Source organism: Acinonyx jubatus, chromosome D4, assembly GCF_027475565.1.
Source record: "Acinonyx jubatus isolate Ajub_Pintada_27869175 chromosome D4, VMU_Ajub_asm_v1.0, whole genome shotgun sequence".
Classification (NCBI taxonomy): domain Eukaryota; kingdom Metazoa; phylum Chordata; class Mammalia; order Carnivora; family Felidae; genus Acinonyx; species Acinonyx jubatus.
In genome coordinates, this window is record NC_069391.1 from 30580807 (window position 1) to 30594797 (window position 13991).

Here is a 13991-nt window from a genome sequence, read left to right on the forward strand (position 1 = left end):
TCATGGTATATACAAACCAATAAAACTGTGTGACCCTGGAACTGTCCTGTGGTAAGATCAACTTCAGTTTCTATTTCCTTAATGATTATTTTATTTCTTCTTGAGTCATTTTTTTTTTAGTTATATTACTCCAGTAATTGCTCATTTTAGTTAGGTTTTCAGATATGTGGGCAACAAGTTTCTTGACATCCTTGTTGCCTTTTTAGTACCTTTTTATCCTTAACGTTAATGAAGAAAAAGGAGGCAAATATATAAACAGTCTTGGCAGAGGGTTTGTCATTTTATTCGTCTTTTCAAAAAAATCAACTTTTACCTCTACTTTGTTTCATTTGTTTCTGATCATATCTTTAAGTTTATTTTGCCTTTCAACTTAAGTAGCTTAACTCAATTTTCAGTCTCTTCGCTCTTCTAATATAACATTTAAGACAAAAAAGTCTTTCACTTCAAACTTTCTAAATCGACATTTTAATAGTGTCGCTTATCAACAGCATATACTGATTTTTTTTTAAACCCAGCATAGGTGTATATTTATCGGAGATCTTCATCTATACCTGTATCACAACTGAGATTTTTATATTTATTTCTATCATTTTATTTTGCACTATCTCCTCTTCCTTTTTTGTTTCTCTTTCTCTCCGTTGCCTTTGTGGGGGGGGGGGGTAGAATACGTCTTTTCTCCTTTATTCTCTAAGCATGTTTTCAATTTGTTTTGGAAGTGAGAAAGGATGATATATATCTGTATCTTCATCCACATTTATATGTCTCCAGGGATCTGTCCCAGCATCTGTCTCTCACCTGGTAATGAACTCCTACCGTCACATATTTTATTGTACTTCTCAGGTGAGTTCAGCTGACCCTGCAAGCATGTAGAACTATGGTTACCCATGAACTATGCTTTCTAGTACGCTGCCTGCAGACGCACGGTTTATGCGGTTGCCCTTCCTCTCCTCTCGCACATCCGTCTCACATTTGCTCAGGAAAATGCTGCCTGTTCTTGCAAGGTCACATGGGCTTGATTCCAAGGCTAAGTCTGCAGGTGGCTCCGCTTACCGATGCCGGCGTGTGTTGGCGTTCGCTGTCCCGGGGAACGCAACCCCAAAGTCTCTCTGCCTCCGCCCGGGACCACCGTGTCCTCGTGCGCCACCTGGAGGTCGTCTGCCTGCTTTGCGCGGGCATCGGGGGCGCGCAAAACGTCAGCGCGCTCCCTGCAGGAGGCCTGGGCTCTGCGCCTTCGCTCCCCCTTCCCTGCCGCTGCTTGCCCCCGACTCCGCCTGGCACGGCGACACCCTCTCACCCCGAAAGAGCGTCGGCAGCCGGGACAGAGACCTCCCACCTCGGCCCCACGTAAGCCACCAGGTCCCACAGATCTTGGCGTCCGGACCCCACTCCCTCTGCCCTGCTCAGGCAGGGTCCCCTCCTCGCAACAGGCCCCACTAGTCTCTCCTGCAGGCGCTCTGCGCGTGACTGCCTCGCCCCACAGAATCATCTGCTTCAATGTTTTTCTTCCCTTTTTTCCCCCTAAGATTTTATTTTTAAGTAATCGCTATACCCAAGGTGGGGCTGGAACTCACGACCCTAACATCAAGAGTCACAGGCTCTTCCGACTGAGCCAGCAGGTGCCCCTCAATGTTCCTTCTTGATGTTTGTGAGAATTAGGTAGATCATGTTCTAAAAGAATATCTCAAACTAAAAAGCAATACCACGCTTAACGGTAAAACAATAGATTACTAAGAAAAATAATAAATTAGAAATAAAGAAGCACACTCTTATCACAAAATTTTAGCCTTTTTCTGGAAGTTCTAACCAATGTATAAGTAAGAGGCTATTGAAAAGGACTATAACAATATTTCATTATTTGTACAAAGTATCATTTATCTTTAAGAAACTTTTTTGGGGGGCGCCTGGGTGGCTCAGTCGGTTAAGCCTCCGACTTCAGCTCAGGTCACAATCTCGTAGCCCGTGAGTTCGAGCCCCGCGTCGCCCTCTGGGCTGATGGCTCAGAACCTGGAGCCTGCTTCCGATTCTGTGTCTCCCTCTCTCTCTGCCCCTCCCCTGTTCATGCTCTGTCTCTCTCTGTCTCAAAAATAAATAAATGTTAAAAAAAATTTTTTTTTAACTTTTTTTTAACGTTTATTTATTTTTGAGAGAGAGAGCGCCAACAGGGGAGAGCCTGGGGCTTGCTTCGGATTCTGTCTCCCTCTCTCTCTCCCCCTTCTCCACTCGTGCTTTGTCTCTGTCTCTCAAAAATAAGTAAACATTAAAACAAAAACAGAGCCACATGAGGGGGCATATTCAGGGAGATTATTCTGCTAAGTGTGGTGTTGAGTGGAGCAGTCGTGTCAGAGTTGCAGATGTCCCACTGAGTCATTTTTTGTTTTTGTTTTTGTTTTCTTGCTAGAACCATCCTGTGGTATGGTCAGATCTGTTTACCATGACTGCCTTGTCCTTGGCTATGTAATTGCAGCCCATAAGCCTAGTTCTCTGGCCCTCACAGAGGTCAAACTGTTAACAAAAATTCACACAAAAAATTATTCCCCAAAATAAAATACATGTGGATTAATGAGTAAAATGTTAAACAAACAAACGAAAACAAAACCCCCAAAGGTAAACCTAAACAGAACTAGCCAAACTAACAACAGTGAACTAACTAACCACTATGGGCCAACATTTGATATGAGTAGATCAAAAATATGTGTCTGGATGAACTGGCAGGCAGTGAGAAATGGAAACCTGGCCAGTTAACATTCATAACGTTAGGTTCCTAACATTCAAACAGTAGGCTTCATAACATTATAAGATAAAATTAAAGGGACTGTCCAGGGGAAATACAACTATTCTTAGTTCTCAGGTCAGATAAGAATTTTGGTCTATGTACTTCATACCAAGCACAGTCTGTGAGGGGATTATTGGACAACAGCCTGAGAGTGAGTCGCACAGACCTATTTTGGTGATGGCCCCCAGGCAAGTTAGACGGGATCAAACCAAAAGTACATTAGCACTATTCACCCAAAATAGTTCCTGCAGGAAAGGTAGAGGCCTGGGTACGCAATGTGCCCATTCTCTGTACCTCTGACATCATCAAATTGGATGGACTGCATATTCTATAAGGGATCCTCTCCTAATATTTCTTTCAGGTGATCTTTCGATAATTAGGGGACTTAAGCCCAAGTTTATACCTCCTTCGCGGTCGAACAAAGATCTCTCTCTCAATACATAATCAAGATAGGTGTGGGACTATCTTGAGGACAAGGACTATCAGAGGACAAGGGAGATCCAGGCTACTTCCCTAATTTTCAGCTTCCAGTAAGTATATTAAAAATGAAGAAATGGCAAAACCAGAGTTAATTTGAATGCATACATTTTGGCAAGTTACTGCTTTGAATACACACATACAATAAGAGCTCTGTTTATAACTCATTTCGTGGTAACACTGAAACTGAATTTGAGGCCTTTCTTGAATCTGAAGCTCAGATCTTCCTGGCCTTCTGGTGTTGGTCCTGGTTAAAGTGAAATGCCACAAATTTGTAGTCTGTATGTTAAAACCCAGGTTGTTCTAGCCTTGGCTAGATGCCCTCCTTGGCCAAGATAAAAACCCTCATTGATATATACCTAATAAAACAATACCATTCCTGGCTTTATAAGCAAACATGTAAAAAGGTCTCTCCTATGTAGGTTTGATTTTTAAGACCCCATTTAAGGGAAGTAAGTGTCTATGAAAAAATAACACAAGGTTCAGAATTGTACACATCTTCCCTTGCCTTTCTTCCAGGCCATGATTAGCTAACAGGGCCACTGTCTGTCCTGGTCACGTCTAGCTCAAGAAAATGAAATTACGTCATCGGGGTACAAAGGAATACTTGTCCTTTGTTAATTCTTCTCTGGTGTTTTCTGGTCCTGTTCCACCCCCACATTCAGAGCAGAAGGGTAAGGGGAAAACAGGCCCATGGAAGGATTACTCGTCCTTGTAGCCCAGCACCCACCTCCATCCAAAACATGTACCTGAAGTTCTATTTCGGAGCAGGAAACCCTCTACACTCTCAGTGGGTCCACGTTTGGATTCTTCCTTGACCATCTCAGAGAAAGAGAATCCCCTCCTCTGAACTCACAGGGTGGGGCTTGCCTGTCTCATGGCCCTCACCACACAACCTTGGAATACACTTATAAGAGAAACCAAAAATGTGATGTGATACCAAGAATACATGCTAAGGAAGGTGGAATAGATTCGAGAAAGTTTCAGGGTTTCTTTTTTTTTTTTTTTAATGTTTTATTTTTATTTTTTTGAGAGAGAGAGACAGAGAACAAGCAGGGAAGGGGCAGAGAGGGACACACAGAATCTGAAGTGGGCTCCAGGCTCCAAGCTGACAGCACAGAGCCCGATGTGGGGCTCGAGCTCACAAACTGCAAGATCATGACGTGAGCCCAAGTGGGACACTTAACTGACTGAGCCACACAGGCACCCAAGTTTCAGGGTTTCTGAGTGGCTTGTCACAAGCAGAGTATAGGACCCTGTCTGACAGCCCAGGAAGTTGATTTGTTTGGAGATACAAGGTTTGGAGGTGTACTGGGAGGTACTGCCTCAACCCGGAGAGTAAAACCAATTCAGACTTCTAAGGACAATCTGGGAGGGAAGAAATGAGCGGGGGACAGGGCAAAGGAGAGGCTTCCTGAAGCACTGAATGGAACACCCCGCCTGGACCGGGGCGGGGCGGGGGGGGGGGGGGGGGGGGGAGGGAGGCGGGTGTTTCAAAGGACTTCTAGGAATAGGGATGACTAGTGTTTGATTTTAAATTGTTCGATCACCACCTGTAATTCCCCTTCCTCTCTGCAAACGGTTAGTTGTTTCTACTGTTAAATTAATTATACAAGGAGGCTGTTAGACAGAGGTGGCTCTAATGCCAAAGCTCCTACGTGAGCAAACCAAAATCTAAGCCTGTAAATGCCTCGAGGTTACGAAATTGAAACCTAAGGACAGCCAATCGCTAACAGCCAACTAGGTTTTAAGCTACAGCTAATCAATGTCATTTCTTTGCTTCTGCCTTTTATCTATAGAAGTTTTTCCTCACCTCTGTTCAATGGAGTGCTTTTACTTGGTATTGCTCAGATAAATTCTTAGAATTTTCGCATGACCCAGTAAATCTTTTAGCACTATGAAAATACTTTCTGCAAGTGAAATTGCTTGTGTGTTTGTTTTTTCTTTTTTTACAGAAATCTAATGAAGGAGTCAAGTTTCCCATCTAGGTCATCATGGTAGGGATAGGGCTGGCGTCCTGGGCTGGGGGATGACCCGTGTGCTTGACTGAACAGATTCAGTGAAATGAGAAGCTCTGAGCCAGAGTGACCTTAATAGAACCCCCAGAATCTCCCTCAAACTGGAGAAAGGCATTGGGCTTTCCGGAGGTTATAGAATGGAGGTTTGAGCCAATCTTATCTGGATCTAAAAAGGCAAAGAAAGTCAAGCAGAGATGAGAGTTAACTACAGCTATTTGTGATCTTGCCTTCTCACCCTACTAGACCCAAATGGGACTTTGACTTTTGCAGAGGGGCACTGTTGATGGCTAACCTCATAGGTCCAAGATGCATGGGGGAGAAGGCATGACGGAAACGATCCCAGAGTCAGTGCTTCTGGAGGTTGGAGGACAGGAGGGAGCACTGGAAAAAAGATTGGCAGATTTGCCTGCATACAGTGTGAGCAAGAGCTCTAGCAAGAGGTAACTGTTTCTCTGACCGTGACATTCCAGAATGTAGTTATTTGTAATAAATGATTGCCTTTATTTATTTTTTTTTTGAGAGACACAGAGAGCATTTGCACACAAGTAGGGGAGGAGCAGAGAGAGAGAGGGAGAGAGAGAATCTCAAGCAGGCTTCATGCCCAGCCTAGAGTCTAATACTGGGTGCAATCTCATGACTGTGAGCGAGATCATGACCTGAGCCAAAATCAAGAGTCAGACTCTTAACTGACTGAGCCACCCAGGTATCCCCCAAGGCTGCCTTTTTTCTTCCTACTTTTTATTTATTTATTTTTTTAATGCTTATTTTAAAAGAGAGAGAGAGAGAGAGAGAGAATGAGCGAGGGAGGAGCGGAGAGAGAGGGAGGGAGAGAATCCCAAGCAGGCTCTGCACTGTCAGCTCAGAGCCTGACACGGGTTACATCTCATGAACCATGAAATCATGACCTGAGCCAAAATCAAGAGTTAAATGCTTAACTACTTAACCAACTGAGCCACCCAGGTGCCCCTCTTCCCACATAAAAATATATTTAATGTTTATTTATTTTTTGAGAGAGAGAAAGCGAGCATGAGTGGGGGAGGGGGGTGACAGAGAATCCCAAGCAGGCTCCATGCTGTCAGTACAAAGCCCAATATGGGGCTCTAGCCCAACAACTGTGAGATCATGACCTGAGCCAAAGTCAGATGCTCAACGGACTGAGTCACCCAAGTATCCCCTTCTTCACACTTTTTAAAGTGACAGCTTTTACATTACCCCCCAGGATCAAAGGTCTTTGCTCTCACTGGACAAATGGCCCAAAGGAGAGCCACCAAAATGAATGGCAGGACAGGGCAAGCCTGGCCAGGAAATGGGTTAAAAGAGGGTTTATTCTCTCCTCTTCTCCCTCAGGGGAGCCAGGGCATCTGCTGCCTGGTCAGGATCAGTCTGCATGTAGACTTGGCTGTGAGGGTGCCAGTAATTGGATGAGGACTTCCCTGGGCCCTCTGCCTCAGAGATAACTTGTTCCAGCCTCTTATTTACACCTCCATCTGGCCGTGCAGTGGGGTCTAGCGCCTAGAAGTCAGTTGTGCTGCTGGGGACAGGCATACAGCCATGCTTCTAGAATTGTGTGGCACAGGGGTGCTGATGAAGTCAGCCTATCTGCCTGCCTAGCATGGTGGCCCTTTCTGCCACTCAACCTGCTTTTCTGATTCTGGACGTGTGGCTGCGTGGCCACCTCTCTCTCTCTTTTTCCCTCAAGTTTTTATTTAAATTTCAGTTATTTAACATACAGTGTAATATTAGTTTCAGGTGTAGAATTTAGTGATTTGACACTTCCATAGAATACCTGGTGCTCATCACAAGGGCACTCCTTAATCCCCATCACCTATTTAACCAATCCTCCCATCTACCTCCCCTCTGGTAGCCATCAGTTTGTTCTCTACAGTTAAGAGTTTGTTTGCTTGTCTCTTTTTTCTTCGTTTGTTTTGTTTCTTAAATTCCAAGTTCTACATATGAATGAAATCGTGTGGTATTTGTTTTTCTCTGACTGACTTACTTTGCTTAGCATAATACTCTCTAGTTCCATCCATGTCGTTGCAAATGGCAAGATTTCATCCTTTTTTGATTGCCAAGTAATATTCCAGTGTGTGTGTGTGTGTGTGTGTGTGTGTGTGTGTGTGTATACACCGCCTCTTCTTTACCAGTTGATGGATATTTGGGCTCTTTCCATAATTTAGCTGTTGTTGATTATGCTTCTATAAACATTGGGGTGTGTGTATCCCTTTAAATTAGTATTTTTGTGTCCTTTGGGTAAATACCTGGTAGTGCAATTGCTGGATCACAAAGTTCTATGTTTAACTTTTTGAGGAACTGCATACTATTTACCATAGTGGCTGCACCAGTTTGCTTTTCCACCAACAGTGTAAGAGGGTTCCCCTTTCTTCGCATCCTTGCCAACACCTGTTGTGGTTTTTGTGTTGTTGTTGTTGTTGTTGTTAGTTTTAGCCATTCTTTGTAGTTTTGATTTGCATTTCCTTGATAATGAGTGATGAGCATTTTTTCATGGGTCTGTTGGCTATCTGGATGTCTTCTTTAGAAAAAGGTCTATTCATGTCTTCTGCCCATTTTTAAACTGTATTATTTGTTTTTTGGGTATTGAGTTTTATGAGTTCTTTATATATTTTGGATACTAGCCCTTTATCAGATACGTCATTTGCAAATATCTTCTCCCATTCTGTAGGCTGCCTCTTAGTTTTGTTAATTGTTTCCTTCACTGTGCAGAAGTCTTTATTTTGATGATGTCCCAATAGTTTATTTTTGCTTATGTTTCCCTTGCCTGAGGAGTCGTATCTCCTAAGAAGTTGCTATGGTTGATGTTAAAGAGGTTACTTGACTGTGGTCTCCTCTAGGATTTTAATGGTTTTCTGTCTCCTAAGCCTTTAAGGCATGGCTATCTCTTTATTCATCTCTTTTCCTTCATGTGCCTTTACACTTTCCACAAATCACATTGCCATTTTCTTTTATTTTCTTCATTAAAATTTTTTTTTAATGTTTAATTATTTTTGAGAGAGAGAGAGTGCAAGCTGGGGAGGAGCAGAGAGAAAGGGAAACACAGAATCTGAAGCAGGCTCCAGGCTCTGAGCTGTCAACCCAGAGCCCGACGCAGGGCTTGAATTCACAAACTATGAGATCATGACCTGAGCCAAAGTCAGACACTCAACCGACTGAGCCACCCAGGCACCCCTCTTTTCTTCACTTTTTAAAATGAAACTATATTTGTCTGTTTGTTTTTTGAGAGAGAGAGAGTGAGAGAGCAGGCACTTGCGAGCAGGGGTGGGACCGAAGTAAAGAGAGAATCTTAAGCAGGAGCCTGACTTGGGGCTTGATCTCACCACCAGTGAGATCATGACCTGAGCCAAAATCAAGAGTTAGATGCTTAACCAATTGAGCCACCCACTCGCCATGCCATTTTCTTTAATCTCCTCAAACTGCTTCTGCCTCTCTTCATCTCTTTTAAGGGATAAGTCATACCTTTAAACTTTGGGTACCATGATGGGTGAAAAAAATGTTCCTCTTCTACAGCTCCCCACTACCTTCTGGGGGGGGGTATGTTCCTCTTCTTGGGTGTGGGTTTGCAACTTTTGAGATGAACTCAGGAGCCACCTTAATTTTTCTGTATATTAAGTGAAGAAAGATTTTTGAGGGTAGGAGTGAGGTGGGAGGATTCAGGGTGAAGGACACAGGAGATGATGAGGTTGGGTGCTATGGGAGAAAAAGTTTTGGAATGACCCTTCTTTGGTGACAGAGAAGGGAGAGGGGAATTTGGACAATGTGGGAGAAGGGGATAATGAAGAGGAGAATGATAGCAACTGTTATTTATCCAGTAATTAATTTTTGTCAGGCATCATGCATAACCCTTTTTGCTTATTATTCAATCCAATCCTCCAACAATGTCATAGGTCACATTTTATTATTATCCTTTTGCTGCTAGGGAAACTGAGGCTCAAAAAGCTTAGAGGAATTGCCCAAAGTAACATGACTAGGAAGCTCTGAGCCAGAATTTAAGGGTAAGTTCTGTCTGACTTCAAAGTCCAAATTCTTAATGACAAAAAAAAAAAAAATACATTGACTTGCCAAAAAAATTTATGTCTGGGCCTTCAGAAAGGCACAGGGTTGAGTTTTCAGGTAACTGGATTAATTACCTAGGAGGCTAAGTGACCCTGTTCTTCATTTTGTGGGAGAGTAGGTGGCACCGATGTGGTCACTAAGCAAGTGACTGGTCCACCATTTGCATATACTGGCTGGCTGGCTGCCGCTCAGAGTCTGGACCTTTTATCCAACTTTCCAGGATCTGGTCAGCCTAGCACTCTTCATTCCTATGGCATAAAGCAAACCAAGGGGTAGGGGAATAGGAGACAGGGACTTAGAACTACCCGGTTTCTTTCATACACATCAGCATTTTGAAGATTTCTAATCAATAAATAATCCATTTTAACAATACTTCCCAAAAGAAAGCATTTTATGGTCTAATTTAAGCTTCTTATATTATTGTTTAAAACCATTTTCTTTGTTTTAGGATAACCATGTATGTCAAAATCACACAATTTCAGGGGGAAAGACCATAGAATATCACAGCTAGAAGGGATCCCTCCTTCACTGCATGGATGATGCATAGTCCCATAGAAGGTCCTAGGATGGCTTTAGAGATCTGTATTTAAAAGTCCTTGCCCTGCTACTTACTAATGGTGTGCCCTTGGGCCAGAAACAGGATCAACTCCTTCCTCTCCAAAACAATGCCTACCTGGCTGATGCAGTGGGGACTGAATGATGTACTCTATGCAAAGTGCCCAGAAAAGGCCCTGTAAGGAGTAGGTGATCAACAAATGGTAATGCCCTCCCTTGGGCAATATCTTCCAGATGTTCAGAGCAGAACTAGGACTAGAACCTTCTTTTCTGATTCTCATGAGTGTGTGAGTGTGCACACGCACGCCACGGAGCATTGGTGATGTTTGCTTCCATGAAGAACATGGTTTAGTCACCTTGTAATTAGGTGGGACTTTATAGTTTTCAAAGCACTCACTTAGATGATATTGTTCACTCCGTGCAACAACATGGAAAAATTACACAGGAGTGGTATTGCTAGGCCCACTTTGCCCATCAGGGATGGGAGGCTGAGAAAACGTGGTTTCCTTCAGTCCCATGGCTAGCCAGGGGCAGAACTAGACCACCACCCAGATCTTGTGGCTCCTTATCCGTGGCTCTTTGTACTAGCACACAATACCTTCTCACCTAAACACCAAACAGTTTCACCAAAGAGATAAGGAATAGTGGGGAAAAAATACACGGTGGGGGTCATAAATGACATAAGTCACCCACAGTCCTGATTAGATAGTGAGGGAAAAATTGGACTTTGATATGATTGAGCAAAAGGCAGAGAGAAAACACTGACAAGGCAGTAAACAACTCTCCAGGAGGGAATATGGGACAACGGGGGCTTGTGGTCACTGCTGACCACAGTGTAACTCTTTCCTGTCAGAGAACTACTGGACACTCTAATTCTGAAATTCTGCAGCCCCATTCTTTCTAACTGCTTCTGCCTCTGCAGCGTCCTAACTGCACATATGAGTTTCCTCAGACAAGGCAAACCTCATTCTTTTTTTTTTTTTTTTTAATTTTTTTTTCAACGTTTATTTATTTTTAGGACAGAGAGAGACAGAGCATGAACGGGGGAGGGGCAGAGAGAGAGGGAGACACAGAATCGGAAGCAGGCTCCAGGCTCTGAGCCATCAGCCCAGAGCCTGATGCGGGGCTCGAACTCACGGACCGCGAGATCGTGACCTGGCTGAAGTCGGACGCTTAACCGACTGCGCCACCCAGGCGCCCCAAGGCAAACCTCATTCTTTATCACATTCAGGCTTTAGTTGTCTCTAGTCTCAAGGGGATGGTATTTCTAAGACCTAGAATTTAGATCATCTTTTTTTTTTTTTAATTTTTAAATGTTTATTTATTTTTGAGAGAGAGACAGAGCATGAACGGGGAGGGGCAGAGAGAGAGGGAGACACAGAATCCAAAGCAGGTTCCAGGCTCTGAGCTGTCAGCACAGAGCCCAACACAGGGTTTGAACTCATGAACCACGAGATCATGACCTGAGCTGAAGTCAGACATTTAACTGACTGAGCCACCCAGGCGCCCCTTGAATTTAGATAATCTTAAATTATCACTGTCTTTCTGCACATAGATCTTGTAGTCTGACGTGCTGAATCAAATGGTATGGAGGCTAACCTGGCCATGTAGTAATCCAGAATATCTAGACTTTTCTTTCATGTCTCTTCATGGAGTCTTCACTGAACACTCCAGTCACAGCCACCACGACCACCACCACAATCTCTTGTACTTTCAAATGCATTCTCTTATTTGGTTTGATTTTATTTGGTCCTGACCTCAACCCTCTCTTCCCACTTCTTAGAGGTTTCTTGACAACAGGCCAGTCTTAATCATCTTGTGTTCTCTACAAAAGTGTACTCTCTGCAAAATGCCTCTGTAGCTAACAAAATGCCTTATACGTACAACCTCAGTAAAAATGCCGTGAGCTATGTTGAAATAACACTAGCTCTATCTCTGTGACCACAATAAGGGCCACTGCTTTCAGGGCCTTGAAACCATCCCAACCACTAAAGCAGATTGCAAGATAGTAAGGAAATGTCTGTACCACAGATTAGAAATGATATTTTAAAAGGCCATATTGACCCAATCGTGGATCTTCCTTCCATTGTGTAGATGTGGCCCCTTTTTAGGAAAGTTCTTCCTCTGTAGTATTACTAATCCTATAATGTTTATTATTTATTTTTGAGAGAGAGAGAGAGAGAGAGAGAGAGAAAGAGAGAGTGCAAGTAGGGGAGGGACAAAGAGAGAGGGAGACAAAGAATCCGAAGCAGGCTCCAGGCTCTGAGCTATCAGCACGGAGCCTGATGCGAGGCTTGAACTCATGAACCATGAGATCATGATCTGAGCCAAAGTCGGTTGCTTAACTGACTGAGCCACCCAGGCGCCCTTATAATATTACTAACCCTATATTGAGTGTAACTATGATATATAGGAGATTAACTTGCATGTGTAAGTTTGTGGACTCAGACTTCATAGTGCTCATGAAAACATTGAACTCATGGCCTGTCAGTTGACTTACGTAGATATCATATTCAAATCCAAAGTATCTAGAGTAGGGCAGGGAGTGGAGAATAAACATGGCAGTTGTTGGAGGTACTCTTCTGTTAGAAGAGTCTGCAGCTGGGGACTTCTAAACCAGAGTTATATATTCAGATCAAGCCATTTAATAAAAATTTACTGTGTGCTAAATGCCTCATCATATGTCATTTCATTCCTGCTTCATAATCCGTTTCGGATGGAGGTGTCGCTAGCCCATTTTACAAATGGCAAAACTGAGCATCAAAGAGATTGAAGGATTCCCCAGTGTTTTATAGTGCCCAAGTCCCATGTTCTTTCTGCATATTGTGGCACCTCAGTTTTGAACATTTTACTAAGTTCAGAGACTTACAAAAAGAACCAAAACCCTGCTAGCAGTCTGTGTTGCTCAGGAGTTGCTGTTTCTCTATGTTCCAGTAAGCCTTATCCTTGCTTTCCTGAACTTTGAGTTTCAGTTGCACATCAAACTGTGGAGGCGGCCAAATGCTGGTGGCACCACTAGGGGTGAGCATGGTAGTGATCCTCTGACATGCCTGGCCAGGCTGCTGTCCACGTGAAATGATGCCCAGCAAGTGCAGGGCCACCCAGGTCTGCCTACGCAAGGCATTCTTCCCTGATGAATGCAGGTTAATGTCCAAGGTTATAAACTGCTGGGAGGCGGGGAGGGGAAGAACTAATCTATGCGGTCTGTGGTCGCCAAAAGGTAAGCAGCTCTGCTTTAGACCACTGGCTTGGAGGAGGCAGTGTCCCCGTGTACCTGTCCTGTGACTCTGGGCAAGTTCCTCGCTCTCTCTGAACCAGAGTTTCCTTATCCAGAAAACAGGAGTAATAAACCCTTCCACAGAGGGGTGCTGAGATTGCAAATCGTGTATAGGGAGAACCAGATGCATCATAACACCTCTAAACACAGCTATTAGTATTGTTATTGCTGCCACTGTTCTAGCAAGAAGAACTAGTGCTGGTAGCGTAAGTAAAATTATTTCTACCGTGCATCTCTCAGTGGGTGGCACGATTTAGTCACACTTCTGACACTCCAGCCCTGACCGCCAATGGCCGTCACTAATCCTACTCTACGCTCTTTCGTCACTGTCCACCTTCTCTTCCTCCATTCTCCTTTGACACAAAGCAAATCTGATGAAACTCACATGTCCCCAGAGCAGATCATCGTGGTCTGATGAATCAAGCACCAGGGGCTTGAAGGAGCACCAGGCAGACACGGGGAAACCAGAAAGTGTGCCTTCAGGTGGCAAGTGGAGTCAGGAACACCAGGGGCACCTGGGTGGCTCAGTCGGTTAAGCGTCCGACTGGATTTCAGCTCAGGTCACGATCTCACGATTCGTGAGTTTGAGCCCCACGTCAGGCTCTGTGTTGACAGCTCAGAGCCTGGAGCCTGCTTCCGATTCTGTGTCTCCCTTTCTCTCCGTTCCTCCCCTGCTCATGTTCTGTCTCTGTCTCTCGAAGATAAATAAATGTTTAAAAAAAAAAAAAAGAATGCCAATGGTCTGTACTTGGCCTAGCCCCCTGCGATCCTTAGGACAGGCCTTGCTTGGCCAAACCTTCCCTAGGCAAATGAGCTTCAATTT